General features: G+C 39.0%; 2 long non-coding RNA genes across 2 annotated transcripts; one reads left to right on the top strand and one right to left on the bottom strand.

Annotated features, from left to right (window-relative positions):
• On the bottom strand, positions 1 to 26,425 carry LOC123333376. Its single transcript, XR_006550707.2, has 3 exons — positions 26,241 to 26,425; positions 25,804 to 25,936; positions 1 to 168 (listed from the first exon to the last, which is right to left on the bottom strand). It is a non-coding gene; the product is annotated as an uncharacterized LOC123333376 (long non-coding RNA).
• A 155-nt stretch (positions 26,426 to 26,580) lies between these two features.
• On the top strand, positions 26,581 to 27,153 carry LOC123465691. Its single transcript, XR_006640962.1, has 3 exons — positions 26,581 to 26,724; positions 26,820 to 26,880; positions 26,995 to 27,153. It is a non-coding gene; the product is annotated as an uncharacterized LOC123465691 (long non-coding RNA).
• The last annotated feature ends 518 nt before the right edge of the window (positions 27,154 to 27,671 follow it).

The raw sequence follows: 27,671 nt of genomic DNA, 5'->3' as shown, positions 1-27,671 counted from the left end.
CTATTTCCCATGAAGTGATGGGACCTGATGCCACAATCTTCGTTTCTAAATGTTGAGTTTTAAGCCAACTTTTTCCACTCTCCTCTTTTTCCATGTAATCATTTGTCAGATACCTACTCTAGGAGAAGTGGGTTGAAGTTTTCCTATGGATTAGCAGAAATCAAATACCTGTAATAGAAAAAGGAATCAAGATGCACATTAACTTTCTTATGTGAAGCTCAAAGCATTTTGTGAAGCAAATTATTCAATAATTTTGAAAAAAAATTGTAAGAAAATCCTTTTCTTGCAAAAGTTAATACTGACTAAGAAGTGGTAGTTTAAATAGTTTAGTTGTTAGAACATATTAGAAACAATTTAAGAATAAAAAATCTAGTTCTTTAAATCTCATTTGGGCCATATATTCCTTTGTCTGCCTGGAAGCAACACAGTATCAGTCATCCTAGGAATTTTCTCTCTCCTCCTTTACAATTCTGCTTTCATACTTCCCTAATAAAACATTGCAGGAAAATAGATTCATGTTTTTGTTTTGAAAAGTTGTGATTAAAATAATGAAGAGGAATGAAATAGATTTTCACTCATTTTTGCATATATGTTTCCTATAGTGTTTTCAGTTTATCATTTTTTCAAATTGCATTTTTTAGGAACATGGTAAAATGAATTCACAGAACACATATGTTATATACTTGAAAGTAGTTACTAGTTTAAGCTGGGCACTTAACCAATAATGTGTAACTATATGTTTCTATTCCAACTGTATTAATATATATATAAATGTATTAAATAATGAGTCAAATTTGTACCACCTCGAGTGTGAATGAAATAGTGGAACAAAATACATTTTGAACACTTTTTTATTTTATATAATTTGGACATACTTCGTAGACTATAGCCTGCCAGGCTCCTCTTTCAAAGGAATTCTCCAGGCCAGAATTCTGGAGTGGGTAGCTGTTCCCTTCTCCAGGGGATCTTCCCAACCCAGGGACTGAACCCAGTTCTCCTGCATTGCAGGCAGATTCTTTATCATCTGAGCCACCAGGAAAGCCGTAGAATACTGTTGTGGGTAGCCTATCCCTTCTCTAGGGGATCTTCCCAACCCAGGAATTGAATCGGGGTGACCCAGGAATTGAACCGGGGTGACCCAGGAATCGAACCAGGGTCTCCTGCATTGCAGACGGATTCTTTACGAGCTGAGCTACCAGGGAAACCCACTTTGTAGATAATTTCTGCAATCCTTATTCTTTGCCACCATGTAAAATCCCTTCTTACAGTTATAATAGTTTGTATTTCAGTGTGGAAATAGGGAATTAATAGGTATACCTCTTAAATTTCAATATGTAACAGGTAAGAAGGATGATTCCAGAAAGACTCCTAATTAAAATAAACAAATATGTGATTCTCCTTCTTTTGCAAACGCAGATAAAATAATTTGTAAATGCACGAATGAGTTCAAAAGAAGAAAGGGAAGTGCCTAGGTGCCAAAACTCGAGAGGCAACTGACCATTACAGTGCTAAGTGCGCTAATTCACCATGCGGTTTATGAAGATCTCAATTCTGGTAGAAACCAATGAGCTGAATTTTAAGATTCATATGACAAATGAACATGAGGCCTGGGATCTTATGAGCCGTTTGAGCCATATCAGTACAAAAGTCAATATCACTACCCTTGAAGAGCTATGCTATTGAGAGAAATAATATAAGAAGCGGGGGAAAAAAATCTGTATCCAGTAAGGAACTGGAAAGAAAGGAGCTTTCTCTAAGACCTGAGTGAAAATGAAAGTGAAACACAGCAATAATAGTCTTTTCTGAGAAATCAAAATTTCTAGTTAATCATTTTACAAGTTAAGAAGTCAAATTTATACTCGATAGCTGACCCTGAAACTCCAAAATGAGAGATTAACATAAAAATTGGCCCCATGCTGGGGATACTCTTGACTATCTTGCAGAAGCCTTTGCAAAATCACCCTAGAATTAGACTATATAATCGAGGTCACACAGAAATCCACACAAAAATGACAAAACACAGGAGATGACTAAAGAGAGGAGCAGAATCTCCAGAACTTTGTTTAATGAACAATCTGAAAAGACTGAAAAAGAAATTATTTGAAATCATGAAAGAAATGGAAACAATAAGAAAAAATATGGGTTTAATAAAATTATATAATTATATATAATATTTATATATAAATAATAAAATTTTATAATAATAGTCATGTAATAAAATAATAATACCAAATTGAACTTTTAGGAAAAAATGTGCTCCCTTGTTTATAATAATAACAGATAGGTAAAAGAAACAATTCACCAGAACACTATAACAATCTTGAACTAGTATGCACTGATAATATAGCCCCGAAATATATGTGTTTATTTCCATTTTTGTGTCAAGTATAATGAAGACTTTTAAGCCCAATTCAGTTAATAATATATTAAGCCAATGAAATATTAATTAGACTGTAGAAGACTTGAGCATTTCAATTAACCTCCTTAACCCATGGAATTTTATAGAACCTGTACTCAATATTTTAAAAATATATGTTCTTTTCAAGAAAACATGGAATATACCAAAATTAATTATATTCTCATCCTGAAAAAGTCTTAAAGATGCAAGTACATCAATATTATGCAGATAATATTCCCTGACCAGGTAAACAAATAAAAATAATGAGGTAAATAAAAATTAATATCTTTAATACAAAAATATAATCAAAATACTTTATACATTAGGAAATTATCACAATACATTTCTAAATTATTCATGGGCCAAAGTAGAAATCAAAATGTAAATTATAAAGTATTTAATACTGGATAACAATGAATATATTATATAACAAAACTTGCCAGATGCTGTTTAAGCACTAAAGGAAATGTTTGAGCTTAAATTCATTTGAAAAGGAATCAGAGTGATAAATAATGATTGAGGCATTCAACTAAAGAAGTTAGAGAAGTTAGAGAAAATTAAAATAGAAAGCAGCCTCATAGAATATAATAAAGATTAGAAAGTTAGTGAAGTGAAATAGGAATGAATAATAAAGATCATCAAAAGTCATATACTGAGTTCTTAGATCTACACAGGTTTGTTTATATGAGTTCTAATGGTTTCTTCTTTTCTCTTTTTGACCTATATCTGACATTGTATTAATTGCACATTATTATAAAAGCTATTGTAAGCAAGACAAAGAAAGCATTCCAAACCAGTAGAACAAGGATGGACTATCAATAAATGGCACTGTAATGTTTCCATAGTTATACCTATAAAACTTCTTACCATGTACAAACATATGTTCCAAGTATATCATATACTACAAATAAAAAGCTAAATATTTTTTAAAGGAAAAGCTTTTATGGTATTGGAGTAGAAAATAATTCTGTAAACAAGACAAGCAGAAACTGCAAAAGAGTAATAAGTAAGCATATTCAAATACCTTCAACATCATTGAGGAAATGCAAACATTAAAACCACAATGAGCACTTTTCTCCCACTAGAGTATCTAAAATTAAAGAACTGACATACCAAGCATATACGGTTGCACTGCTTATTTAACTTGCACGCAGAGTACATTATGTGAAATGTCAGGTTGGATGAATCACAAGCTGGATTCAAGATTGCCAGGAGAAATATCAATAACCTTAGATATGCAGATGATATCAATCTAGGGGCAGAAACAAGAGGAACTGAAGAGCCTCTTGATGAAAGTGAAGGAGAAGCATGAAGGAGCTGGCTTAGAACATTCCAAAAACTAAGATCATGACATCCGGTTCTATCACTTCATGGCAAATCGATGGGGAAAAGGTAGAAACAGTGACAGACTATTTTCTTGGGCTCCAAAATCATTGCAGGTGGTGACTGCAGCCATGAAATTAAAAGACGCTTGCTCCTAGAAAGAAAAGCTGTGACAAACCTTGACAGCATATAAAAAGTAGAGACATCACTTTGCCAACAAAAATCCATATCAGTACAGTTCAATCGCTCAGTTGTGTACGACTCTGCGACCCCATGAACCGCAGCACACCAGGCTTCCCTATCCATCACCAACTGCCAGAGTCTACCCAAAACCATGTCCATTGAGTCGGTGATGCCATCCAACCATCTCATCCTCTGTCATCCCCTTCTCCTCCTGCCCTCAATCTTTTCCAGCATCAGGGTCTTTTCAAATGAGTCAGCTCTTCATATCAGATCGCCAAAATATTGGAGTTTCAGCTTTAGCATCAGTCCTTCCAATGAACACCCAGGACTGATCTCCTTTAGGATGGACTGGTTGAATCTCCTTGCAGGCCAAGGGACTCTCAAAAGTCTTCTCCAATACCACAGTTCAAAAGCATCAATTCATCAGTGCTCAGCTTTCTTTATAATCCAACTCTCACATCCATACATGACTCCTGGAAAAACCATAGCCTTGACTAGATGGACTTTTGTTGACAAAGTAACATCTCTGCTTTTTAATATGCTGTCTAGGTTGATCATAATTTTCCTTCCAAGGAGTAAGCATCTTTTAATTTCATGGCTGCAATCACCATCTGCAGTGATTTGGGAGCCCCCAAAAAATAAAGTCTGACACTATTTCCACTGTTTCCCCATCTATTTGTCATGAAGTGATGGGACTGGATGCCATGATCTTAGTTTTCTGAATGTTGAGCTTTAAGCCAACTTTTTCACTCTCCTCTTTCACTTTCATCAAGAGGCTCTTTAGTTCTTCTTCACTTTCTGCCATAAGATTGGTGTCATCTGCATATCTGAAGTTATTGATATTTCTCCTGGCAATCTTGATTCCAGCTTGTGCTTCTTCCAGCCCAGAGTTTCTCATGATGTACTCTGCATAGAAGTTAAATAAGCAGGGTGACAATATACAGCCTTGACATACTCCTTTCCCGATTTGGAACCAGTTTGTTGTTTCATGTTCAGTACTGTTGCTTCTTGACCTGCATACAGATTTCTGAGGATGCAGGTCAGGTGGTCTAGTATTCCCATCTCTTGAAGAGTTTTCCACAGGTGGTTGTGATCCACACAGTCAAAGGCTTTGGCTTAGTCAATATATCAGAAGTAGATGTTTTTCTGGAACTCTCTTGTGTTTTTGATTATCCAGTGGATGTTGGCAATTTGATCTCTGGTTCCTCTGCCTTTTCTAAATCCAGTTTGAACATTTGAAAGTTCACAGTTTACATACTGTTGAAGCCTGGCTTGGAGAATTTTGAAAATTACTTTGTTAGCATGTGAGATGAGTGCAATTGTGCAGTAGTTTGAACATTCATTGGCATTGCCTTGCTTTGGGATTGGGATGAAAACTGACCTTTTCCAATCCTGTGGCCACTGCTGAGTTTTCCCAATTTGCTGGCATATTGAGTGCAGCACTTTCACAGCATCATCTTTTAGGATTTGAAATAGCTCAATTGGAATTTTATCACCTCCACTAGCTTTGTTCGTACTGATTCTTCCTAAGGCCCACTTGACTTCACATTCCAGGATGTCTAGCTCTAGATGAATGATCATACCATCATTTTTATCCGGGTTGTGAAGATCTTTTTTGTATAGTTCAACTGTGTTTTCTTGCTACCTTTTCTTAATATCTTCTGCTTCTGTTAGGCCCATACTGTTTCTGTCCTTTATTGCGCCTATCTTTGCATGAAGTGTTCCCTTGGTATCGCTAATTTTCTTGAGGAAAATTATCTCTAGTCTTTCCCTTTCTATTTTTTTCTTCTATTTCTTTGCATTGATCACTGAGGAAGGTTTTTTATCTCTCCTTGTTATTCTTTGAAACTCTGCATTCAAATGAGTATATCTTTCTTTTTCTCCTTTGCCTTTCACTTCTTGTCTTTTCTCAGCTATTTGTAAGGCCTCCTCAGACACCATTTTGCATTTTTGCATTTCTTTTTCTTGGGGATGGTCTTGATCACTGCCTCTTGTACAATGTCATGAACCTCTCTCCATAGTTCTTCAGGTACTCTATCAAATCTAATCCCTTGACTCTATTTCGCACTTCCACTGTATAATCATAAGGGATTTGATATAGGTCATACCTGAATAGTCTAGTGATTTTCCCTACTTTCTTCAATTTAAAACTAAATTTGGCAATAAGGAATTCATGATCTGAGCCACAGTCAGCTCTGGGTCTTGTTTTGCTGTCTGTATAGAGCTTCTCCACCTTCAGCTGCAGAGAATATAATCAATCTGATTTTGGTATTGACCATCTCTGATGTCCATTTGTAGAGTCTTCTCTTATATTGTTGAAAGAGGGTGTTTGCTATGATCAGTATGTTCTGTTTGCAAAACTCTGTTAGCCCTTGACCTGCTTCATTTTGTACTCCAAGGCCAAATTTGCCTGTTAGTCCAGATATCTCTTGATTTCCTACTTTTGCATTCTAGTCCCATATAATGAAAAGGACATCACTTTTGGGGTGTTAGTTCTAGAAGGTCTTGTAGTTCTTCATAGAAGCATTCATTTCAGCTTCTTCAACATTCCTGGTCAGGGCATAGACTTGGATTACTGTGATATTGAATGCTTTGCCTTGGAAATGAACAGAGATCATTCTGTCCTTTTTGAGATTGCATCCAAGAACTGCATTTCAGAGTCTTTTATTGACTATGATGGCTACTCCTTTTATTCTAAGGGCTTCTTGACCACAGTAGTAGATATAATGGTGATCTGATTTCAGTTCATCCATTCCAGTCAATTTTAGTTCACTGATTCCTAAAATGTTGATGTTCACTCTTGCCATCTTCTGTTTGACCACTTTCAATTTGCCTTGATGGACAAGGCCTTGATGGCCTTCATGGACCTAACGCTCCAAGTTCCTATGCAATAATGCTCTTTATAACATCAGGCTTTACTTCCATCAACAGTCACATCCATAACTGGGTGTTGTTTTTGCTTTGGCTCCATCTGTTCATTCTTTCTGTAGTATTTCTCCACTGATCTCTGTAGCATATTGTGCACCTACCGACCTGTGGAGTTAATCTTTCAGTGTCTTGTCTTTTTGCCTTTTCATGCTGTTCATGGGGTTCTCAAGGCAAAAATACTGGTTTGCCATTCCCTTCTCCAGTGGACCACGTTTTGTCAGAACTCTCTACCATGACCCGTCCATCTTGGGTGGCCCTACATGGCTTCACTTATAGTTTCATTGAGTTAGTCAAGACTGTGGTCCATGTGATCAGATTGGTTAGTTTTCTGTGATTGTGGTTTTCATTCTGTCTGCCTGCTGATGGATAAGGATAAAAGGATTATAGAAGCTTCCTAATGGGAGAGATGACTGAGGGGGAAACTGGGTCTTATTCTGATGCTTGGGAGCCATGCTCAATAATTCTTTAATCCAATTTTCTGTGGATGAGTGGGGGGTGTTCCTTCCCTATTGTATATAGACATATAAAAGTGTATATCTTTTATATACCCTCCCAAGTATATAGATATGGAGAAGGCAATGGCACCCCACTCCAGTATTCTTGCCTGGAGAATCCCATGGATGGAGGAGCCTGGTAGGCTGCAGTCCATGGGGTCGTGAAGAGTCAGACAGGACTGAGTGAATTCACTTTCACTTTTCACTTTCATGCATTGGAGAAGGAAATGGCAACCCACTCCAGTGTTCTTGCCTGGAAAATTTCATGGACAGAGAAGCCTGGCAGGCTACAGTCCATGGGGTCACAAAGAGTCAGACATGACTGAGTATGCACACCACAAGTATATAGATATATAAAAACTCATTGATCTGTACACTTAAGATTTGTACTCTTTATATTTCAAGAAAAAAATTAAAACCAAAATCTTTTATCATTGGGTTCAATAAAAAACTAAAAATACAAGTGACCAAAAAGGTGACAATATTTGCAACTATGTAAGCTGAAAGGATTAGTATCAAAATTCTATAAAAAATACTCCTAAAAAAAAAGAAAGCACAAGCAATTCCAGAACAAATAGGCAAAATACTCAAATGGGCAATGATTAGCCAGGGACCATCAAACTGAAAAGCTGTTCAAACTAACTAGTAATTATGAAAGTGCACATTAAATTGAAATATTTACGGACTATAAAGAATCCACCTGCCAATGCACAAGACGTGGGTTCTATGCCTGAGTTGGGAAGATCTCTTGGAGAAGGAAGTAGCAACTCACTCCAGTATTCTTGCCTGGATAATCTCATGTACAGAGCAGCCTGTCAGGAAACAGTCCATGACTTAGTGAATAAACAACAACAATCCTAGAATGGTTTCTTCTTCTAGGAACAGCACAGTGACTGGGACCAGAATTATCTAGCAGCTTCTCATTCACCTGTTGCCCCTGAGCTGGCAAGACTCTAACAGCTGAGGCTTTTCATGCATCTCTCTCTGTGTTCTCCTGTTTCTGTTCAGTATGGTATCTTCAGAGAAGTTGGAATTCTCACATGGTCATTCAGCGCTCTGAGTCCATGTTCCAAGAAAGAGCTAGGTGGAAGTCAGTCTCTTTGTGACTGATACTCAAAATCCATGTAGCGTCACTGATGCTTTTGTTGTTTAAACGAATCACCAAGGTCAGTGTATATCCAAGGGGAGAAGATTTAGACTTTGCTTCTTGATGAGAACACTGTCAAAGAACTTGCTGACATGTTTTAAAATCACCAGAACCGGAGTCTGAACCGTAGTAATTTTGTTGCAGGAAGGGGGACCCCTTCCAGGGCCCGAAAGTGGGCTCTTGTCTAACACTCAGAAATGAATTATCTGAGGTGACACATGTGCTGACAAAGCCAGAGATTTTATTGGGAAAGGGCACCCGGGTGGAGAGCAGTAGGGTAAGGGAACCCAGGAGGACCGCTCTGTCACATGGCTTGCAGTCTTGGGTTTTATGGTGATGGGATTAATTTCCAGGTTGTCTTTAGCCAGTTATTCTGACTCAGAGCCTTTCCTGGTGGTGCACACCTTGTTCAGCCAAGATGGATGCCAGAGAGGATTCTGGGAGGTAGTTGGACATGTGGTGTCTCCTTTTTACCTTTCCCGAACTCTTCCAGTTGGTGGAGGCTTATTAGTTACGTGCTCTTTACCAGGACCTCCTGTAGTAAAACAACTCATGCAAATGGTTACTATGGTGCCTGGCCAGGGTGGGCGGCTTCAATCAGTGTGCTTCCCCTAACAATTTTATTTTATGAGCTAAATCCCTAGAATCCATTGTTTTAGAAAAAGACATCTGGTGGCGCCCTGTACTTCTGACAGCAGCCTTGTGGCCATTCCACAAATAATTCTACAGACAGTCTCCTTTTCTGTATTTAAAGAGAGAAAATGCTCATTCTCAAATTCCTCAAAACTTTGTCTCTGCTCCTCTAAGCCTACAGCACTCCCCACGGACTGTTTCCATACTGGACTGGGGATAGAGTTTTTATAATAAAAATATTGTTTTTCTTGTTATATTTTGCTCTTTCATCAATCTTTAACATGAATTATCAGTGTCAGTCATTATTGTGCTGAACACTTTTTGGCTCCTTATTCAGCATACCCATCATATGGGTCTCTGGAGTGCATTTCCTTTCTCCAAAGCCAATGACAGAGGAAAGAATATAAATATCAGCACCATGGTCATCATACTCCATAGACAGTTGTGGCTGAAATAGTGCTCCTAAATGAAAACAAACTACTGCTTACCTCAAAGTGGTGTGCGCCAGGCCTTAGGGTGCATGCTGATCAACTATTTTTGTTTCTCCTGTCCCTTTAACTACTCAGTGAAATAGTTCAATTTTTTTTTACCCTATTTGCTATCTCAGACTCATCTCCTAATTCTATTCTTTCTGAGTATAAAAGAACCCCAATGTTTTCAAACTTAAAAACTGCCTCACATCAGTGACAGATTCCATCCATTGTATTCATACTGATGCTACATTTAGAGCTAAACAACCTCTCTCAGCTCTGGCCTGGTCAACAGGTAAGACATGAGGCGGAAGAGGTGAGGGCTCTGTCGGTGGAGTTCTCTCCCCTTTCCTGCTTTGAGCTTTGCTCTCTCCTCCACTGGGTTGTCTCTGGCTCTTCAAGGCTGGGAGGAGGTAGGGAAGAAGGGGAGGAGGAGGAATACATGGGTGCACTTCACTGTTGGGTTTGAGGGTACTAGTGTTACACTCTTCCTCCTTGTATTCATGTCACTGTTTTCATTCTGAAATCTTCCTGACCTTTGTACACAACTAAAATTTCACGTTGAGTAATTTGTGAAATGATGGATTTAAGGAAGTAGAACTTCTAGGCCCTATGGACACGGTGCTCCCTAAGCACCTGGGAATTTAGATAAACATGATAGAGAGAAGAAAGCACAGGGTAAATTGTTTTTTTTTTTTTTAATTAAAATGTTTTAAATTGGAATATAGTTTATTTACAATGCTGGGTTACTTTCTGCTGTACCTCAACATGAATCAGCTATATATACACGTATTCCCCTTCTTGATCCTCCACCGCCATCCCACCCCTCTAGGTCATCACAGAGCACCAGGCTGGGCTCCCTGTGTTAATATGGCAGCTTCTTTACTAGTTATCTGTTTTACACATGTTAATGTATATATGCCAGTACTACTCTCTCAATTTGTCTTACCCCCTTCTTCCCCTGCTATGACCACAAGTTCGTTCTCTATGACTGCACTTCTATTTCTGCCCTGCAAATAGATTCATCTATATGGTTTTTCCTGTGGTCATGTATGGATGTGAGAGTTGGACTGTGAAGAAGGCTGAGTGCCGAAGAATTGCTGCTTTTGAACTGTGGTGTTGGAGAAGACTCTTGAGAGTCCCTTGGACTGCAAGGAGATCCAACCAGTCCATTCTGAAGTAGATCAGCCCTGGGATTTCTCTGGAAGGAATGATGCTAAAGCTGAAACTCCAGTACTTTGGCCACCTCATGCGAAGAGTTGACTCATTGGAAAAGACTCTGATGCTGGGAGGGATTGGGGGCAGGAGGAGAAGGGGACGACAGAGGATGAGATGGCTGGATGGCATCACTGACTCGATGGATGTGAGTCTGAGTGAACTCAGGGAGTTGGTGATGGACAGGGAGGCCTGGCGTGCTGTGATTCATGGGGTCGCAAAGAGTTGGACATGACTGAGCGACTGAACTGAACTGAACTGATACCTTTTATCTAGCTTCCATATATATGTATTAATACATGATATTTTTTTTTCTCTTTCTGACTTACTTCACTCTCTATGAAAGATTCTAGGTTCTGACCACCACCCCCTCCCCCCATTGTAAATGGGTTTGGATCACTGAGATATTGGGTTCTCAAGTAAAAGAATAACGGGTCCCTAGAGGAGAGGCTTTCCCAGGCAAGAGTCCATGGGGTTGCTAAGAGTCGGACACGACTGAGTGACTTCACTTTCACTTTTCACTTTCATGAACTGGAGAAGGCAATGGCAACCCACTCCAGTGTTCTTGCCTGGAGAATCCCAGGGACAGGGGAGGCTGGTGGGCTGCCATCTATCGGGTCGCACATAGTCGGACATGACTGAAGCGACTTAGCAGCAGCAGCAGCAGAAGAGAGGAAGCACAGGGCATGAGGAGTGAAGCCTGAGTAGGCCAGCCCTGGGTGCGGAAGTTGGGCACACTGCCTGGACCCACAATATTGTGCTTTCTGTCAGCTCTGGGCTCCCTCAGTCATGGCCATAGTCTAGTCTGGCTTCTGCTTATTTCCTCTTTCATGTAAGAGAAAAGATCATGAATATGATGATAATTCATCATAGCCAAGTTTTATATGATGCCTAAACTTAATAAGGAACAAAATATTTTTTATGTAACTTTTACACAATTTAGAAGCAAGGCTTAAATGCAAATTTCCCAAGAACAATTATAATGATTAAAATCATTCATAGTCAAATGTCAACAATTAATATACAATCAGCCTTTGAAACAATGGTGGAAGGAGAGAAAGGCCACTGGACTTCTGACTTCCCCATGGGTGGGAGATAACAACGTCTAACTTCTAGGTGGGAAAATGACTCACAGATGTTTAAGGAGACCAAGACTGGCTCCTTTTACCTCAACTGCCTCTGGAGAAGTAAAAGCTTTTTTTCTGAGCTAAGTGATATTTTACATGGGTCATGCCTCCAAATGTTTTGTCTCAAAGTACACAGAAAAGGACTTAAAAGGAACCAGGGGATCTGGATTCCCTGTGGACTGTAATTCTGATTCTGAAGAACACATGCAGTTGTTAAACCACACCGCTGGATTGAGAAATGAGGTCTTGAGAATTAACCAAAGACATGCTTTCGAGATAATAGAGCTTTGCAGTGTTCCATCACCTGCAGGGGAACAGCAGGATAGATGGCTTTCCCTCTAAAGGACTAAACCTCTAAAACCCAGCCATGATGGAACTGAGGCTTTGGAGTTGTTTCAGGGGAACACTATAAAAAGTAAAACTCCTGTCACAGTTCACATCACTTCAGCACTGACATTACTTGTGTGCATTTGTTTTATATTTAGTTTTGGTGATGTTGGTACATATCACTGGAGGGATCCAGCTTTCGTAGCAGGAGAAAAGTAGAGAAGCAAAGTTACTATGTGAAGAATTTGGCCAGATTTCCAGCTCCTGCATGCATTAGCACAAGCATTTCATCCCAAGAAGTTGGTAAGGCACTGACAGTGCGGAGAAACTGCTGTTGAAATAACTATGAAGTAATTTGTTCTTCTTCTTCTTTTTTTTTAACCTCCAGACTTCTCATGATTATTGGTTTCTTCGTTATTTGTGATTTCATTTAAAAATTTCAAAAATTGCAGATATTACAGCTCACTTAAACTTCTAAATTTTTTCACCTTCAAGTCAGGCCTCTTCTAATGTCTACTTACCTGATGGAAAAGCCAAACTTTAATTTGAGGGACATTGTCTTTTGTTGGTCAGGGGTGGCGGCCGAGAGGAGCAACCCCACGTCCAAGGAGTGGTGGCTACGTGGGTGCAGGAGGGCTGAGAGGAGGGGCGAATGTGAAACTCCACATTCAAGGTCAGGAGGGGCAGCTGTGAGGAGATACCCCTCGACCAAGGTAAGGAGCAGTGGCTGCGCTTTGCTGGAGCAGCCGTGAAGAGATACTCCACGTCCAAAGTAAGAGAAACACAAGTATGATGGTGGTGTTGTGAGAGGCATCAGAGGGCAGACACACAAAGCATAATCACAGAAAACTAGTCAGTCTAATCACACGGACCACAGCCTTGTCTAACTCAATGAAACTAAGCCATGCCGTGTGGGGCCACCCAAGATAGGTGGGTCATGGTGGAGAAGTCTGACAGAATGTGGTCCACTGGAGAAGGGAATAGCAAACCACTTCAGTATTCTTGCCTTGAGAACACCATAAACAGTATGAAAAGGCAAAATGATAGGATACTGAAAGAGAAACTCCCCAGGTGGGTAGGTGCCCAATATGCTACTGGAGATCAGTGGAGAAATAACTCCAGAAAGAATGAAGGGATGGAACCAAAACAAAAACAATTCCAAGTTATGGAAGTGACTGGAGATAGAAGCAAGGTCCAATGCTGTAAAGAGCAATATTGCATAGGAACCTGGAATCTTAGGTCCATGAATCAAGGCAAATTGGAAGTGGTCAAACAGGAGATGGCAAGAGTGAATGTCGACATTCTAGGAATCAGCGAACTAAAATGGACTGGAATGGGTGAATTTATATCTACTACTGCAGGCAGGAATCCCTTAGAAGAAATGCAGTAGCCATAATGGTCCACAAGAGAGTCCGAAATGCAGTACTTGGATACAATCTCAAAAATGACACAATGAACTCTGTTCGTTTCCAAGGCAAACCATTCAATATCACAGTAATCCAAGTCTATGCCCTAACCAGTAATGCTGAAGAAGCTGAAGTTGAACGGTTTTGTGAAGACCTACAAGACCTTTTAGAACTAACAACCAAAAAAAATGCCCTTTTCACTATAGGGGACTGGAATGCAAAAGTAGGAAGTCAAGAAACACCTGGGGTAACAGGCAAATTCGGCCTTGGAATACGGAATGAAGCAGGGCAAAGGCTAATAGAGTTTTGCCAAGAGAACGCACTGGTCATAGCAAACACCCTCTTCCAACAACACAAGAGGAGACTACACATGGACATCACCAGATGGTCAACACTGAAATCAGACTGATTATATTCTTTGCAGCCAAATATGGAGGAGCTCTATACAGTCAGCAAAAACAAGACTGGGAGCTGACTGTGACTCAGATCATGAACTCCTTATTGCCAAATTCAGACTTAAATTGAAGAAATTAAGTCTGGGAAAACCACCAGACCATTCAGGTATGACCTAAATCAAATTCCTTATGATTATACAGTGGAAGTGAGAAATAGATTTAAGGGACCAGATCTGATAGAGTGCTTGATGAACTATGGACGGAGGTTAGTGACATTGTACAGGAGACAGGGATCAAGACCATCCCCTTGGAAAAGACACGCAAAAAAGCAAAATGGCTGTCTGGGGAGGCCTTACAAGTAGTTGTGAAAAGAAGAGACGCGAAAAGCAAAGGAAAAAAGGAAAGATACAAGCATCTGAATGCAGAGTTCCAAAGAATAGAAAGAAGAGATAAGAAAGCCTTCCTCAGTGATCAATGCAAAGAAATAGAGGAAAACAACAGAATGGGAAAGACTAGAGATCTCTTCAAGAAAATTAGAGATATCAAGGGAACATTTCATGCAAAGATGGGCTCGATAAAGGACAGAAATGGTATGGACCTAACAAAAACAGAAGATATTAAGAAGAGGTGGCAAGAATACACAGAAGAACTATACAAAACAGATCTTCATGACCAAGATAATCACAATAGTGTGATCACTGACCTAAGCCAGACATGCTGGAATGTGAAGTCAAGTGGGCCTTAGGAAGCATCACTACGAACAAAGCTAGTGGAGCTGATGGAATTCCGGTTGAGCTATTTCAAATCCTAAAAGATGATGCTGTGAAAGTGCTGCACTCAATATGCCAGCAAATTTGGAAAACTCAGCAGTGGCCACAGGACTGGAAAAGGTGTTTTCATTCCAATCCCAAAGAAAGGCAATGCCAAAGAATGCTCAAACGACCGCACAATTGCACTCATCTCACATGCTAGTAAAGTAATGCTCAAAATTCTCCAAGCCAGGCTTCAGCAATACATGAACAATGAACTTCCAGATGTTCAAGCTGGTTTTAGAAAAGGCAGAGAAACCAGAGATCAAATTGCCAACATCTGCTGGATCATGGAAAAAAGAAGAGAGTTCCAGAAAAACATCTAGTTCTGCTTTATTGACTATGCCAAAGCCTTTGACTGTGTGGATCACAATCAACTGTGGAAAATTCTGAAAGAGATGGGAATACCAGACCACCTGATCTGCCTCCTGAGAAATCTGTATGCAGGTCAGAAAGCAACAGTTAGAACTGGACATGGAACAACAGACTGGACATGGAAAAGGAGTACGTCAAGACTGTATATTGTCACCCTGCTTATTTAACTTATATGCAGAGTACCTCATGAGAAACACTGGGCTGGAAGAAGCACAAGCTGGAATCAAGATTGCCGGGAGAAATATCAATAACCTCAGATATGCAGATGACACCACCCTTATGGCAGAAAGTGAAGAGGAACTAAAAAGCCTCTTTTTAGTTAAAAGTGAAAGAGGAGAGTGAAAAAGTTGGCTTATAGCTCAACATTCAGAAAACGAAGATCATGGCATCTGGTCCCATCACTTCATGGGAAATAGATGGGGAAACAGTGGAAACAGTGTCAGACTTTATTTTGGGGGGCTCCAAAATCACTGCAGATGGTGATTTCGGCCATGAAATTAAAAGATACTTACTCCTTGGAAGGAAAGTTATGACCCACCTAGATAGCATATTTAAAAGCAGGGACATTACTTTGCCAACAAAGGTTCGTCTAGTCAAGGCTATGGTTTTTCCAGTGGTCATGTATGGTGAATGTAGGACTGTGAAGAAAGCTGAGTGCCGAAGAACTGATGCTTTTGAACTGTGGTGTTGGAGATGACTCTCGAGAGTCCCTTGGCCTGCAAGGAGATCCAACCAGTCCATTCTAAAAGAGATCAGTCCTGGGCTTTCTTTGGAAGGAGTGATGCTAAAGCTGAAACTCCGATACTTTGGCCACCTCATGTGAAGAATTGACTCATTGGAAAAGTCTCTGATGCTGGGAGGGATTGGGGGCAGGAGAAGAAGGGGAAGACAGAGGATGAGATGGCTGGATGGCATCACCGACTTGAGGGACATGAGTTTGAGTGAACTCCAGGAGTTGGTGATGGACAGGGAGGCCTGGCGTGCTGCGATTCATGGGGTCACAAAGAGTCGGACATGACTGAGCAACTGAACTGAATTGTCTTTTGTGCTTACTTCTGTTGTCAGAGCCTTTTTTGTTGGTTCTGTGGCCTCAGTCTGTTCTGGTCCCTGGATCCTGGCAGAAATTCTGTCTTGGATACTATTCTCAAGTATTTTTTTTTTTTTCCCCACTCAATAAATATGTATGGGAAATGGTGGTATTCCTATGTTTATCACTAGGTGAGAATGTTTATATTTCATTTGGGAACCCCAAAATAGAATTTTGATGCAAAGATAGATAGTGATAGAAGTGGCAGATGAAATTACATAGAGTCCTACCTGACATCCCTTTAAACAAATACACAGTTAAAATCCTCATCCTCTTATTGGAGCTTCCCTGGTGGCTCAGAGGGTAAAATATCTGCTTGCAATGCGGGAGACCTGTGTTCCATCCCTGGGTCGGGAAGATCCCCGGGAGAAGGAAATGGCAACCCACTCCAGTACTCTTGCCTGGAAAATCACATGGACAGAGAAGCCTGGTAGGCTACAGTCCATATGGTCGCAAAGAGTCGGACACAACTGAGAAACTTTACTATGTCCTCTTATTAGTTTATTGGAGAGGAAACCCACTTCACTATTTTGTTGTTTGGCTGTGACTTGTGGTTATCTAAAAAGACAGAGGGATTCTCATTCTTCATTTACGATAAGACTATAGTTGTAATAATTAAAAAGTACTAGAATATGGTTTGGAGTAGGCAATGGCACCCCATTCCAGTACTCTTGCCTGGAAAATCCCATGGACAGAGGAGCCTGGTAGGCTGCAGTCCATGGGGTCTCGAAGAGTCGGACACGACTGAGCGACTTCACGTTCACTTTTCACTTTCATGCATTGGAGAAGGAAATGGCAACCCACTCCAGTGTTCTTGCCTGGAGAATCCCAGGGGCGGGGGAGCCTGGTGGGCTGCCGTCTATGGGGTCACACAGAGTCGGATACGACTGAAGTGACTTAGCAGCAGCAGCAGCAGAAAATGGTTAGAGTATATTAACAAATCAAACATTTGGAATAAATGTCCAAATATGATAAGTAGGAGGTCTCCTAGAATGATGCAGATAACCTCTTCAAGATTCCACTTCTTGTTATGATGACTTGGCCTCATCTATTTGAGAATGTTACCAAACAAAACAAACAGCCATGAGAATGATTGTAGTAAAGCAAATTCTTTGTGTTACAATTGTCACCTGTTTTATTAAAATCAGTAGAGGTAGACTCATGCTGAATTAAGTCTTTTTATGATAGAATTATGAAACGTATTCTGTTTACTTGGTTTTTACTTCTATTGGAGAATAGAATAGTAATCCTAAGAGTTAGCAAAGATTTACCTGATCTGGGTTCCCTCAGTTCAGTTCAGTTCAGTTGCTCAGTCCTGTCCGACTCTTTGTGACCCCATGAACCATAGCATGCCAGGCCTCCCTGTCCATCACCAATTCCCAGAGTCTACCCAAAGCCAGGTCCATCGAGTCAGTGATGCCATCCAACCATCTCATGCTCTGTCGTCCCCTTCTCCTCCTGCCCTCAATTTTCCCCAGCATCAGGGTCTTTTCAAATGAGTCAACTCTTAGGATCAAGTGGCCAAAGTATTGGAGTTTCAGTTTCAGCATCAGTCCTTCCAATGTCTGGGTACCCTAGAAAGATAATTGTAAGATTTTCAGTTCAGCTTAATCACTCAGTCATGTCCAACTCTTTGTGACCACATGGACTGCAGCACGTCAGGCTTCCCTGTCCATTACCAACTCCTGAAGCTTGCTCAAACTCATGTCCATCGAGTCAGTAATGCCATCCAGCCATCCAACCATCTCATCCTCTGTCTTCCCCTTCTTCTCCTGGGCCTTCAATCTTTCCCAGCATCAGAGTCTTTTCCGATAAGTCAGTTCTTTGCATCAAGTGGCCAAAGTATTGGAGTTTCAGTTTCAGCATCAGTCCTTCCAATGAATATTCAGGACTGATTTCCATTTCCTTCAGACCAGGGGCAATGGCACTCCACTCCAGTACTTGCCTGGAGAATCCCATGGACAGAGGAGCCTCGTAGGCTGCAGTCCATGGCATCACTAAGCGTGGGACACGACTGAGCAACTTCACTTTCACTTTTCACTTTCATGCATTGGAGAAGGAAATGGCAACCCACTCCAGTGTTCTTGCCTAGAGAATCCCAGGGACAGGGGAGCCTGGTGGGCTGCTGTTAATGGGATTGCACAGAGTCGGCACGACTGAAGTGACTTAGCAGCAGCAGCAGTCCAAGGGACTCTCAAGAGTCTTCTCCAACACCACAATTCAAAAGCATCAATTCTTTGATGCTCAGCTTTCTACATGGTCCAACTCTCACATCCATACATAACTACTGGAAAAACCATAGCTTTGACTAGACAGAACTTTGTCGGCAAAGTAATGTCTCTGCTTTTTAATATGCTGTCTAGGTTGGTCATAGCTTTTCCTCCAAGGAGCAAGCATCTTTTAATCTCATGGCAGCAGTCACCATCTGCAGTGATATCATAACCCAAGAAAATAAAGTGTCTCATTGTTTTCATTATTTCCCCATGTATTTGCCATGAAGTAATGGGACTGGATGCCATCATCCTAGTTTTCTGAATGCTGAGTTTTAAGCCACTTTTTCACTCTCCTCTTTTACTTTCATCAAGAGGCTCTTTAGTTTGCTTTCTGCCATAAGGGTGGTGTCATCTGCATATCTGAGGTTATTGATATTTCTCCCAGCAATCTTGATTCCAGCTTGTGCTTCATCCAGCCTGGCATTTCGCATGATGTACTCTGCATATAAGTTAAATAAGGGGGGTGACAATATACAGCCTTGACATACTCTTTTCCCGATTTGGAACCAGTCCATTGTTCCATGTACAGTTCTAACTGTTGTTTCTTGACCTGCATACAGATTTGTCAGGAGTCAGGTGAGATGGTCTGGTATTCACATCTCTTGAAGAATTTTCCACAGTTTGTTGTGATTCACATAGTCAAAGGCTTTGGTATAGTCAGTGAAGCAGATGTTTTTCTGGAACTCTCTTTTCAAATTTTGTGTGTAACATGATACTTTGTGTTACACACAAAATTTTAGTCACTCAGAATGCTTAACCATTAAAAATCTTTTCTCTATCCATTCCCATCCCCCTTCAATTCCACTTCACTGTGATCACTGTAAATTATTTTGTGATTATATACTCTCAGATATTTTATTCAATGGCTTTCTTTTTATCCTCTTCAGGCTTTTCTTCTGGAAATCATACTAGATAGATGTTGGCCTTCTGGGAATTGTCCTCCCTGTCTTTTAATTCTTTTTTCTATTTTTAAATTTTATGCACTTTTGAGTTGTTCTGGGAAAGTTCTTCCATCTTTTTTTCTACTGGGTTTCTCTTCAGCTATGGCTATTAAGGCTATATATCAAGTGTTTTTTTTTTATTTCAAAAAATATATATTGTTTGTTTTTCATAGTCACCTGTCCATACATCCTAGATGAAATACCCGCATCATATTAAGAGTAATTAAATTTTATTTTCAATATCTTTTCTGATTGCATAAATAATTATTTTTACTCCACATCAATTCCTTTTGTGTTTTGTTTTTTCTTTCTCTCATGGTGTTGGTTTTCATCAAAGCTCATCTGTATGGTTGAGAATTCCAATTAACTTGTCAGTATCCAGCCTGGAATGAAGGGTGAAATCATATGCCAAGGGCCTATACTTCACTTGCTTTCAGCTAAAGTGAGGCGGTGAGAATAATGTCCTAGAAACTGTTTTTCTGGCTCTAACATCTCCTTGTTCTCTATGGTGTCATCAGTTAATTGGGTTACTACCCTGTCTCTTTATCTACACACTGTTCATTACAAGCCTTACCATAACTGCAGAGGCATGATGCCTGGCGATGGAGGGTTGCATAATCACCCAGTTTCAATGCTCTCCTTGCTGTAACCCAGCAATCATGTCAATGGGACCATGCTCTATGTAATAATTGGAAGATTGCTCTTAGCATTTAACAGGATATTCATGATGTATTTCCAGGTTATCCACCTGATTGTTTTTAATGACTGCAGATTATTACATTGTGGAGACGTATTATGATTTAATTACAAACAAACAAGATTGTTAAGTTGTGGATTGTTTAGTTGCTTCCAGTGTTTCCTTATTGTAAACAAATTTTTAGCAGCATATTCTTGCTATTATTTTTAAAGAATAGATTCTTAGAAGTATGATTGCTGGGTTAAAGAGTATGAACATTTTAAACAGTTTATGCTTCCATAAACAATATAAGAGAGTGTCTGTTTCTCCACTTTTAAATCAACCTTAAACCTTTTCAATTTTGTAAAACCAATAGATGAGAATGGTATCTGACTTATTTTGACTCATATTGATTCTGTTATAAAAAAGTTCTATATTTTTTCTAGTATGGTTATAGTTCTGTTGTTTTCACATTTACAACTTAAATGATCTGTCATTTATTATGGTACAAGTGTGATGTAATAATTCAACTATTCTTTTTCGTATGACAATTAGTTACTCTAAAACTATTTATTAACTGAATAAAACATCCTTTATCCACTGATGTGAAATGCAAAATGTATCATATGTAGATTCCAATATAAATTTGCATTATACTGAACTCTATTCTAGTCCACCAAACTACTTCTCAACTCTTGTGTGCCTATGAGACTTTATATTTATAATAATAAGGAGATACATTTTAATATCTGGCAGGACGTATACTTTCTCATTTTCTCATTATCTTTTTCAAAATTTTCTTAGTTTTTTTGTATCCACTTGTCAGATTGAAAAAAGAAAAAAATGTCAAACTTCTGTTTGGAATACTATTAAATTTATCTAATAATACTCCCATCTAGCAAAGTGGTATATTTGTTACTATATGTTCTTTAGTTAGACTGTATAGGTTTCTTCTTATACTTTTTATTATTTCCTTGTTAAATCCATATTTAGGCATTAACAAACTTTGTTGCTAATATTTCTTCTTTTCTCTGATGTTATTTTCCAACTTAATCTTTTATTCATAAAGGAAAACTATTAATTTTTGTGTTTTTCCCCATATAGAGCCAATTTATAAAACTTAATTGTTAGTTTTCAAATTATTTTAGCACAGCAAAGGATAACATATTTACAAATCATATTTCTGAGAAGGGGTTAATGTCCAAAATATATATAAAAGCTCACACAACACAATAGGAAGAAATAGACAAAAACCCAAACAAATAATCTAATGAAAAAATGGACAGAGGATCTGAATAAACATTTTTCCAAAGAAGACATAGACTAACAAGTATATGAAAATGTGTTCACCATCATGAATCATCATGAAATGCCAAATCAAAATCACCATAACATATTCTGATACTTGTTATAATAGCTATTATCAAAAAGACAAGAAGTAAGTGTTGGTAAGAATGTGGAGAAAAGGGAACCTTGTGTACTATTAGTAGAAATGTAAACTGCTACAGCCACTATGGAAAATAGTATGGAGGTTCCTTAAAAAATTAAAAATTGAGCTACCAAATGATTCAGCAATTCTGTTTCTGGATATTTATCTGAAGGAAATGAAAGCACTAGCTTGAAAAGAGATGTGTACCTCGATGTTCATTGCAACATTATTTATAATAACCAAGACACAGAAGGCCTTCCCTGGTGGCTCAGACAATAGAGAACCCGCCTGTAGTGCAGCAGGCCTGGGTTCTATCACTGGGCCAGGAAGATCCCCTGGAGAAGGGACTGGCAACCTACTCCAGCATTCTTGACTGGAGAATTCCATGGACAGAGGAGCCTGGTGGGCTACAGTCCATAGGGTCGTACAGAGTCAGACACCACTGAAGTGACTTAGCATGCACGTACAAGATATAATGTACAGCACAGTGAATAACATTAACAATACTGTGTCGTGTATTTGAAAGTTGCTTAGAAAGTAGATTTTAAATTTCTCACCATAAGAAAATAAATTTAACCATGTGTGGTGATGGAAGTTAACTAGATAGACTCTGTGGTGATCATTTCATAATATGTACAAATATATTGTTATATTGCCCCTGAAACTAGTATAATATTTTATGTCCATTGTGTCTCAATTAAAAAAAAAATCAACCCAACAGCTGTGAGTATAATTGATTAGAAGGGAAAGAATGGAGTTGTGGCAGTAACCCAGAGAGAACCAGGCTCATGATCCAGGTTAAAACTTGAGACTTTGCTATCTCCTTCTCCCTTGCTACCAACATGCAATCAATCATGAAATCTGATAGGTTTTAACCTTTATACTTTCTGATACATGACATCCTATTTCTAGAAACAAAAAAATATTTTTTTAAAAAAACAAAAAGATTTTAGTTATTTATTTTGGATTCCCTAGACATAAATTTATATCATTTGCAAATAATAATAGTTTTATCTTTTTCCCCAAAATTTAATTAACAAATTATTTTCTGAAATTGGTTACATAAGCTAAACTCTCCAAATTATTGGTGCCCCTCAATTATCTTTCTCCTGGCTTTATTAGGGGTGGTTTTAGTATGTGATCTTTTAATATTTTCTGTTAGTTCCTAATAAATGATATAATAAATGCTTAATGACTTTAGGAAATTATCTTTTTTATTTTCATATTAGAATAAATTTTTTTAAAAAAAATTAGAAGTAACTGCCACATTTTATTAAGATTTCTCTGTGAGGAACAGGGGATGATTCTACATCATCTGGGGAAATACTTCTAGCTTGGCATGGAATCTTTTTCTGTGTGCCTGGTTTTTCTCTTGTCCCAGGTGATCTTCACTGGAATATTTGCTACTTGAATTTTTACTATTATCTTTTATTATATGCACATGTATTTAATCAGAGTACAAATATACTGAATCATTCTCAACTGATTTTCAGAATACTTGCTTTTGTCCAAAAATCTCACCAAACCCTCTCTGAGGCCATGTGGTAAGCTGTCACCGTCTCATGCCTCAATCTTCAATTTGGATCTATGCTCTCTTTGGCAATTCTGTTCTCTCGGTGGTAGTAGCAACCTCAGTGGCAACAGGAGAGGGGAGATTTTACATCGTCTTTGGCAAGAATCAACACTTCCTGCCTGGAGTCCAAAATGAGAATAAATTACCCACTGTGCAGAAACATGGAAGTCATGATATTCCCAGTGAAACATGTTTAAATAGTCTCTGGGCAGTCATGTTTTGGGGCGTTACTGTCTACAATACCCTCGGGGTTACATTTCCATGAGATTTTGAATAATTTAGGAATAAAATACAAATTGTTCATTCTGTAATGTCTATCTTTCTTTTGCACTGTTTACACTTTTGCATTTTAATAGCTTTGAGGGATGGTGTCCAGGTAATTTGCATCTTTATTTCTGTCTTTCATGGAAGGAAAGAAAGCCTGGAAGTGACTTGGGGAAATCAAGCAAGTTGGCATTGTGGATGATTACAGTTATGATCCTCAAGATAATTCTTAAAAATGGGGCCTTTTTGCACTCAAATGAAACTGGATAATTGGTATGTCGCCGTGTATTTTCTTTTGTTACAGTAGGTTCTACCAGCAAGAGCTTTAACGCGTCCTATTTTATCCCTTGCTCGCTATGTGAAATGGTTCTAAGTTTCCTATCTTTCCTTGACCTTTTACTGGGCTAGTTATTTTGCTTTTCTCATAACTAAGATTTCCCCATCCTCCCAACCCTTCTTTATTTACTCAACTTTTTAATTTGGTAGCTATTCTCTGAATTTCTTTCAATTCCTTGGTGTATTAATACTTTAACAAAGAAAACCCAGAACTCAGAATGGTGAGGGCTTTTAAATGCCAAGTAGGGCAGAAAAATTGCCTCATTTGTTTTCACATGTGATACTCTTATTAACAACAGTTCAATTCAGTGTTTATTTTTCTGGCAAGAATATTCATTATTGACTCATCCACTGTATTCCTCTCCTTATAACTTTGAGGGCAAAACACAATGAAAAGAAAATAAAACTTAAAGCATGAAGCAGAGATTGGGGGTCATGGGAATGTGGCATTACACTTTCTTAAATTAGTTTAGCTTTTGTGGTATTTGTTAGGCAAATAAACTTTGGGTATTAAATCAACAATATATTGGCAATTATACAAAATTCAAATGCCAATCTGCACCTACCTGACTTCAGCAGTGATGTAGATAGGATCCTATTAAACATTACCATTGCTGATGTTATAACGTTGATTTAGTTCCTACAGGTAGTTTTCTAGCTTTTATTTTTACACTTTCAGCTAGTCACCTCCTATTGTCTCTTTACTTTTATTCCAGATAGAAGTCTATACTTCCTCACCATAAATATGAATTCAAGGATATTTTATAGCACTTCATAGTTTGCTAAAAAAGAAAGCTTTCATGTATATGATCTCACTTGATCTTATAGCTTTTTTAAGGTGGACAGAAAGTAAATTTCTTATTCCATTTTACAGATGGAAAATCAAAGTTCAGATTACCAAGAAGCTCTCTGATGCATTAGCACATGTGGCTAATTGCATGGATACTCATTAGAACTTGGGCTAGTGCACAAGTCTTTTGACTCCTGGTCCATCATTTGTTCAAGTTAGAACTCTACCAGAAAAGTTTAGCTATTATTTTAACTCTGCTTTATCATTGAGCTTAGACTATGCCCACAACATATCAATGGCAGTACTCAAAGGCAGATGGAATGAATATGGATCATAGAAGTTAAGAAGGCAGAAATAAAGAATGTGAGTCAAGAGAGGAGGTAGAGGGACTTCCCTGGTAGTCTAGTGGTGAAGACTCTTCGCTTCCACTACAGATGGACCAGGTACAATCCCTGGTCAGGGAACTAAATTCCTAAATGTCCCAGTGTGCAAACCAAAAAAATAAAACAAGAGAGGAGAGATGAGGTAGAGAGAGTAGTGTCATGAAAATTGTCTCTGGACATTTCATGGTACTGTTGTTGTAGATCATCAATCCAAATTTTGTTTTTAAACAAAACAAAACATCTATCTGAGCCATTTAATATTGATTAGGGTTTCCCAGGTGGCTCAGTGGTAAAGAATCTGCCTGCAATGCAGGAGACACAGGAGATGTGGGTTCAATCCCTGGGTTGGGAAAATCCACTAGAGAAAGAAATGGCAACCCACTCCAGTATTCTTGCCATGGATAATCCCAAGAGGAGCTTGGTGGGCTTCAGTCCATAGGGTCACAAAGAGTCAGACACTACTAAGCACACACATACTATTCACACATGCTATAAATTATGCTAACAAGGGCATATATGGGTGTCTGTTACTCATGTAACTAGTATTTCCAGTGTTTGCGTATGTGTGTGATTTGTGCTTGTATTTGGAATAATAACAAAAATAACCATTGCTACAACAATTCCTTCCCTCTGAACTCTAGACCTCAGAGATCCCATCTCTTCCTTTCTCAAAGGCCTCACACTCACCTTGCTGCCTCAATGAGAGTGTTCCTCCCCCTGGGACAGATGCCGGCAAAGTTCGGCAGCAAAGCTCTTGCCATGGGGCTTCATTGCTATATGATAGACTGCCCAGCCTCACCCCACATAATCTTTCAGCTTACCTTGTCAGTACAGATGTTGCAAACTTGGAATCAAAAGGAAAGTCATGACCCATATCAGGCAGTGCTCTTATTTTTAAAAGTGTTTAGAAATCTGAATCCAGAAAGTCAAGTGCTGAGATTTCCTGGAAGTAAACTGTAAAATGCAATAACAGAAATTTGAGGTTTTTAACTTTTCTCTCATTGCTGTTTGACTTCTGATCCTATGATAATTCCCTCAGAATATTGTAGAATTGTCAATGCATCTAATACATTTCTCTAGTACTAGCATTCTAGCATGGAGTAAGTTATAATTATGGGATACTGTGGTATTAGGCAGAAATTCACCCTCCCTCTACCATTCTGGCTTCCATTTCTGGCTCACTGCCACTCTCTCCTATGGCAAAGACCCAGAAGCCTGAGAACGGAAGAAATACACTATCAGTTCTCTTCACACCTACCTGGCTTTTTGCCACACTCAGCTGAGAGCACCTGAAAAATAACAACTAGGTTAGCTGCCATTTTATTGACTTGTGGAAAAGGAGGAAGCCAAATGGCTTAGTATTCCTGATTTAAACTGAATTCAGTTCAATGCATCACATATTTCTGAGAGCACCCTCTGTGACTGGCACAAAGCACACAGAAGTGAATAGGAGTTTGTTTCAGATGAGGCAGATGCTTACAATATATTGTGATAAGGGGACTATTATTTGTAGGTATGAATAAGCAATAGCGCTGGGTGGGAGGGCATTTATTGCCCCAATGAGAGGCTTACTCATCCATTTGCATTAGACCCCTCAGCCCCTAGCCTATCTCTGAAGGTGGCAATGAACTCCAAGTGTTCCCTGCAACTCCCTAGGAGGCGCTAGGACCACCCATGGGACGTAGTGGACCGTTGTAACCATCTTGCCCCCTTGGAATAGCTGACAGCCAATGGCATTAAAGGTATTAAAGATCTAACCCTTATAAGTTGTGACTTGGCAGGGGACCATTTTAGTAGAAAGAGCAACTAGCACAAAAACTTTTTTTTTAATTATCAGCAGCAAACCAGTGTTAAAATCTGTCATGGCAGTAAGACATCCTTGCAGACCAGGGAACACAGTAAGTAGACTGAAACATATTGAGATAATATTGTAGTATTGAATTACACCAGAGATAATAGCATTGATTCATCCCAGAAGGATATTGAAAATAATGAACAATTAATTGTTGCAGAAACTGAAAATAAATCGATGAAAATCAAGAAGACAAGAAACTGGAGCCTATTATCCAGAGTGAAGTAAGCCAGAAAGAAAAACACCAATACAGTATACTAACGCATATATATGGAATTTAGAAAGATGGTAACAATAACCCTGTGTACGAGACAGCAAAAGAGACACCGATGTATAGAACAGTCTTATGGACTCTGTGGGAGAGGGAGAGGGTAGGAAGATTTGGGAGAATGGCATTGAAACATGTAAAATATCATGTATGAAATGAGTTGCCAGTCCAGGTTCGATGCACGATACTGGATGCTTGGGGCTGGTGCACTGGGACGACCCAGAGGGATGGAATGGGGAGGGAGGAGGGAGGAGGGTTCAGGATGGGGAACACATGTATACCTGTGGCGGATTCATTTTGATATTTGGCAAATCTAATACAGTTATGTTAAGTTTAAAAATAAAATAAAATTAAAAAAAAAAAATCAAGAAGACAGATCTGGGTGACTCAAGGAATCTGTTTTTTGTTTTTTGTTTTTTTTTTTTAGAACGCTCAGGGTTAATGATATATTTGCAGTTCTGTCTGCTAGGAGCTTTGAGAAAAATTGTGGTACTGTTGTGACCTGGGTGTGGACTCTTCTGAAGTCCCTATGCTTTCTTTGCTCATTGTTGTTCAGTTGCTAAGTCACG

Source organism: Bubalus bubalis, chromosome 1, assembly GCF_019923935.1.
Source record: "Bubalus bubalis isolate 160015118507 breed Murrah chromosome 1, NDDB_SH_1, whole genome shotgun sequence".
NCBI lineage: Eukaryota > Metazoa > Chordata > Mammalia > Artiodactyla > Bovidae > Bubalus > Bubalus bubalis.
Note: the sequence above shows the minus strand (reverse complement) of the source record. Positions and strands in the feature narration are given on the sequence as shown.